Source organism: Hirundo rustica, chromosome 1 (genome assembly GCF_015227805.2).
Source record: "Hirundo rustica isolate bHirRus1 chromosome 1, bHirRus1.pri.v3, whole genome shotgun sequence".
In the NCBI taxonomy this organism is placed as follows: Eukaryota; Metazoa; Chordata; class Aves; order Passeriformes; family Hirundinidae; genus Hirundo; species Hirundo rustica.
The window spans coordinates 149,707,760-149,714,207 of NC_053450.1; positions in this window are offsets into that span (position 1 = coordinate 149,707,760).

The following is a 6,448-nucleotide window of genomic DNA, read 5'->3' on the forward strand; positions in this document are numbered from 1 at the left end:
CGCCATGTCGGGTCAGGGCCCGCCCGCGGGTGAGGGGGGAGCGGGGAGCCGCTGCGGGGCTGTGTCTGTGCGGGGCTGTGTGTGTGGGAAACGGCCGTGCTCGGGGCTGGGTGATGAACTCGGCACTGCCGAGTCAATATGGTTGGGAAAGAGCTCGGGCGTCCTCGAGTCCAGCCTACCACCCAGCAGGACCGGACCAGTTTTGCCTAGAGCACCTCCAAGGGATGGTGACTCCACCACCTGTGTGGATTCCCCCTTCCAAACTGAACTCCCGTTCCCCAAAATGGACATCTCTGTATTATGAACCTTGTGCTCAGCATAAATCCCAACCAGCCACTAGACACTGTGAATAAAATAACCCCAGCTAAAGGCAACACGTTCCACTCGTTATTCCACGCCACTGGCATCATGCACAGGTCCCATACTCATTCTCCTGTTTGTGAGAACACTCCTTCACCCATATAAACCAGGGCATCTGCTACATGGCCTGGATGTGATGGATTTCATCGGCTTAAAACCTTACGTTGGATATTTAAAAATTTAGGTTGGATATTAGGCAGAGGTTCTTTACCCAGAGAGTGGTTGGGTGCTGGAACTAGGTTCTCAAGAAAGTTGTCACAGCATCAGAGAGAGCTCAAGAAATGTTTGGGAAACACTCTTGGGCACATGGTGTGGCTCTTGGGGATGTCCTGTACAGGTCTAGGAGTTGGACTTGACCATTCTTGTGGATCCCTTCCAATTCAGGATATTCTGTGATTCTTCCAAGCCACATATGATGGCAAAGGCTACAATGCATATTGCAGGGGGAATAAAAGGCTCACCACCCCCCAGCAAACACTGCAAATGCTGCTGCCCCTCAGAGCAAAACCTGCCTCGGTTCACATCTCAGTGACGGTGGGGTTTGCCCCCGGAAAAAAATACCAACGTGGAACCAATCACTTGTAAAAACACAAAACGCTGTTTCTTTGGGTGCAGGTGGCTGCACTACAGCCCACAGAACCTCCAGGTCAGCCCAGAATACCATGTACTGGTACACTTGAGCACTTCAAACAAAAAAAAAAAGAAAAAAAAATAGGCTGCAACAAACATCACCTGCAAAGTTGTTGACATCTAATTTGCATACGGGATAATGATGTGTGACTCAGCCCTGGTCACGCTGAGAGTGCGTGGTGATGCCAGAAATAGCTCCTCCAGATGCCTTGGCCTGAGCATGAACTACAGAGCAATCATGTTTCCCGTGAGGGGGCAGTTTTTCCTATCCCCAGCTCCCAGCTCCATGTTACTTTACCGGCAGCTCGTGCTGACTGAAGGTCTGTGGAAGAAAATGAATGAGATGCATCCTGTGGTCCTCATACCCAGTGTTGGTGCAATGGCTATAGACTGTGCATATGTCCGGGAGGGGGTTGTTCTGCTGTTTGCCACAAACTGAGCACACTCACTCAACATATTTGTTCGCTCTGTTCCCCTTGGAGATTTTGGAAGATACAGAGCATGATGGAAGGGAGCCCAATTTGCTTGTTGGATGGGCTCCCTTTATCGGTGCGTTGAAACAGCGAATGTTCAGACTCTAATAAGTACCTCCAGAGCTGGGGATTGGAGTGTGATGGAAATTGTCTGCCCCCCCCTCGTCTGGCCAGTGAAATCAAACAGCACATGGAAGGCACTGCTATAGCATCCAACAGATAAAAGAAAGAATATGCTTTGACTTTCCTGGCCAAAATTTCCCCTCTCCCATGCTGTTGCACAATATGCTGCACTGGGCTCAGAGAATATCTGCTCATATGCTATATGGGCACATCACCATAAACTTTCTTACAATTCTCAACTTTCATTTCATTTTATTTTTTTCAGAAGCTGCTAGCTGTTACAGCTGAGGAGAGAGAACACCTCATCTGGAAAGGAATATTGCAATAGCTCACGTGCAGCTTACAGGCTCTCTGTAGACATTCGATTTGCAAACAGCTGCAGAGGTTTGAAACAGTTGTGCCTTGCCGTTCTCTTTTCAAGTTGTTTATAGAGTCTCTTGGGCATTGATTACTACCCAGGTAGCTCTCCCAGCTGTTTGAGTGCTCCCTAACCCACTTCAAGCAGAATTAGCTGAGTTCAAACAATTTAAACCGGAGCCATACACTAACTGTGTTGATTGTGCCTGAAGTGGGTTAGGGAGCACTCAAACAAGTTGCTTTGTTAGCAGAAGTGAGGGGAGGGGTAAGACATAGTAACATCTTAAGCTGTTTCAGAAGATGACATCTGTCTATAATTTAAATAACACAGACAAGTCCATGGAGTACCTGGAACAGAAACTGTGCCATGAAATTGTGAAGACATACGCCAGCTGATGGTCTTGGAGCCATGGGAAATATGAAAACATTCATTCATCCTGGTGCTGTATTAGAAACCCAGCATGTAATGATTATTTAAATGGCAATAACAACAACTAGTTTCTCAGATAGAGAAGGAAGAAGGAGGCACCTGATCTAAGACATAAGGAATGACAGATTCTTCCAAATCCATCATAATGCGGCGTTTGGAGGATACCCTGGCCTCTCCCCTGGAAAACAGCCCTTGTAATTGTCATTTCATGCTTTAAGCCCACAGGCATCATTATCTCCTTCTGCTCTCAACACCCTATAGGTCACCACAGTTGCTGAGTTTCAAATGTACTGGAAGGGAAATGAACACCCAAGGAGGTCTCTGTAGTGCCTGCTACGAGTTACATAATTCAAGCTTTGTTGTCTTATGTTGGTTTGTCTACACCCATTTTCACTACAGCATCCAAATGCCTTCCAGGAATGTGTTAAGTGATGTGGCTAAATATCTGCCACTCTTTCATTTCAGACTCAAAGGCAGAACTGTGTAGGCAGGAGAGGGTTGGGGGTTTACTTTTTATTTCAGGGGTTTTATCTTAAAGTGTTAATGTTACTGTATGTTTACAACAAAGAAAGTAATCTAAGAGAGTAGAAGGTGGTGTAGCTTTGATAATTGTTTACTCCCATGAGAATTTATTCAGCGCTAACAAAGCAGGTCCCAAGAAACTCAGATAACTTTGAAAATCCACATCTGCACTTAGCTGTGAGAAGCCAATATGTGAGAAGGGGGTGCTTGTGATGCTTTGTGTTAAGATGAACTGCACGTTGTGTTCTAGATCATGCATCTCCAAAGGGAATAGCACCATGCCCAGCTATACCATGTTTCAGGGAAGGGGTAATGGAAACCCAGCTTTGGTGACACTTGTAATCTGCCAGGAGGAGACAGGGGTTCTTAAACAAAACAGATGCACAAGATTAGTGGCAGCTCAGAGTCCAGGGCCATCACCAAATGAATTAGCAGGTTAACCAATAGTGTTTGCATACCCTCAAAGAAATGAGACTACGAAAAAGGTTTTCTTTGTTTACATAACCTCTCCCCTGCTTGAGATTGGCTTCAGTCAGCTTTTCCTCCTTGCTGAGCTGCTCTGTAAAAGCACTCTGCTGTCTCACTGGTACTGATAACACCTAAGATCTGCTGAAGGACTGTGCTGCTGGCACTGTGGATCTTCACCTTGCCCAAACAACCTTCCTGCAGGCCACATGTTCATGATAAATTCTAGTTGAAAGGATTAGTTGTCAGGGTGTACTTCTTATTTACTGGAATCTTTCATAAATACCCTGAGAACATTCTCCTACATTTCTACCTCCTCACAGAGAGGTCACCAGTATCTTGAGTTGTGTAACTTGAGGATGAGGAAGCACTATCACATCTCCTGAAGTTTCTGTGCTGTCCAGCTATCATGCTTCATCTAAAATAATGTATTTTGGGGTCTTTTTTAAATTACTTTCAGATCTAAAATGTCTGTTTAGATACATGTCCAGTCAGCATTCTTTCTTTAAACTTTGATTTTTGATGTGGAGAACTGCTGTCATATCGTATTCAGTGAACTACTTTTGAGTTAGATAAACTATGCCCTCTGATTTTTTTCATTATACCAGCCAAAACCAGTGCTGACATCTCACTCACAAATACATGATTGAATTCCCACCTTGTTTTCTAACAATCAGAAGTGATGACATCAAAAAAGGCTCACTTCAGAGGCTCAGAAAGCAGCAGAAAAAAAACAGGTCTTTAATCCCTTGATCGTCCTAAACTTGAGGCTTGTTTAAGAGCAGCTGTTATGCAGTTGTCATCATACAATCACTTAGGAAAGGTCACCAAGTAATGATGTTCACACACCAGCAATCGCAGCCTGTTACTCAATCACTAGAAAGTAAATGGATGGAGAAGCTAAACCTTTCACTTGGCTGCAAAGCCCCTCAAAAAGAGCAGTAACTGTGTCAACTATTCATACTAAGATATATCTGTAAAGCTCACATTATTGCATATTTATACCTGTGCACAGATATTTCTAGGACCATTCTTCACCAGGGTACTTCAGTCCACCTGCAATGTAAAGTACATGAGCACTCCCACTGAAAACAACAGAACCATCCATGTCCCTGAAGTTATATGTCCTTTAAAGAAGTCTGCAAATCGAGGCCTTTAATTCCTGCCAAACAGATCTTAATATACTGTGGCAAAAAACTACAAGCTGCTTATGCAAACAGCCTAAAAAAGTACTTGCTGTCTTTAAATTATATCAGGGTCTTATGATACAAGGCAAGTGAAAGATGGTTTGGTTGATGGGGGACAGAGATGTATTTTTCAGAATGAGTCTCTTATTTCTGGGCGTCTTTCCTAGTTGTGCCCACTGTTGTGGGATCCCTTGTGTGCTTCATAGATCCATGGGGGAACATTGCCATTACTGGCACCTCTCTGTTCAAAAGATGTTTTTGTCTCCCAACGAAAAATTTTTCAGAGCTTCTCAGGTTTGTAAAATATCTCCTGTGTCTGCTTTTTCTGTGCTAGGATTGAACAGAATCAGAATCCAATACTCCTGTAGATATTGTACTACCAGCCATGATATAATCAACTACTTCCTACTTTCCTCTTTCAATTAGCCACTCTAGATTTACTATTGGTGTGTATTTTCTTTAATTTTGCACAGTGACTTCCTACCTCACTTTCCTGAATGGCCACTGTTAATTTAGATCTACTCAGAAACATTTTGGATTCTATCTAATCTATTTTCTATTTATAACTACATTCATCACCATGGTAGCTGAATGCCTTAGAAAGTGCCTTTGAGGTAGAGGCTTTGCAAAGCTTATTTTAAACCACTCTGATTCTTTGCCTTTAAAATTGAATTCTCACAACTTCATCTTACCCTAGCTGAGAAATTGCCCTTTTGCACTTTGCAAGGAACCCTCTGTAATTTGAAGCCAGTCCAGCACTTGGGACCCAGTGTTAGCTGAGAATATCAGCTGCGGCAACTCTCACACCTATGTAAATAATACACTTATGTTTTGATAGTTCTCATATTCAAAGAGAAATATTATGATATAGAACATTCATAATTAATTAAAGCAGCAGTTCCTCAAATGTGAGCAAAATCAGTAGACTTGCAGTAAACTCATGATCACTTTTACCTATGTTAATGTGCCCATCTACTTCAAAATCTGATTATTGACTGTACAGTCTAAGTCTGCATATTGAGGTGTATATGTATATATAATGACATAACTGTCTCACATGGTTTTAATACAACACCCAATTTTGTTCCATATACTCAGTTCTGTGTATTTTGTGAAGTTGCACCAAGAAATTTTCAAAAAAATTGCAGCTCTAATTTTAAAAAGAGTACACTAGGAGCCATATTTTTACATCAGGGGATTTTGCACCTGCACTTCTGAAGAATTCTGGCAAACAACAGAAGGTCTACCAGTGCCTGGGGAAGGTCTGAACTACCCCATTCATCCTATCTTGCTTAACAATCCCAGCAATACACTAATGAACTGTAAATTTAAGGAAGAAAAATTAAGCCTGCCCATATTGAACATGGGAATAGCAGAGAGTCAGTTGTATTTGTCAAGGTTTTATATTAATTGTAGTGTTCACTTTCAAATTCCTCCTTTGGTTTTCAGGTTGGTATTCTTAGGAAAAAAGTTTATATTATCTGATAGTTTCTTCCCTTCCTCCAACAAACTCACTGGGCAATTTCAACCAAACTTGAGTCTAGGGAAGAGGCTTGAAAGATTTTCAGGAGTTGTGTAAAGAAAATTGCTGAGAATCTTACTGGGAAAGGCCAAATATCGCCCTCACAGAGAGATTGCAGCATCAACACAGCTCTCTTATTAGACAACAACAAATTAACAAATTAACATGGCACAGGCAATTTCCCAGGTGCCACTATCTAAAGGACTATTTGCTTGTTTTGCCTGTAATAGCTGTAGAAATGCAGAAAAAAGGCATGGAAAGCAGCAACACAGCGATGAATTTGTCACTGTTGGAGCGTGTATGGTCTCCCAAATAAAAACCAACAAGACAGAGAGAGATTGAAGTTCATGCAGGGGTACTGCAGGATGCAAACAATAAC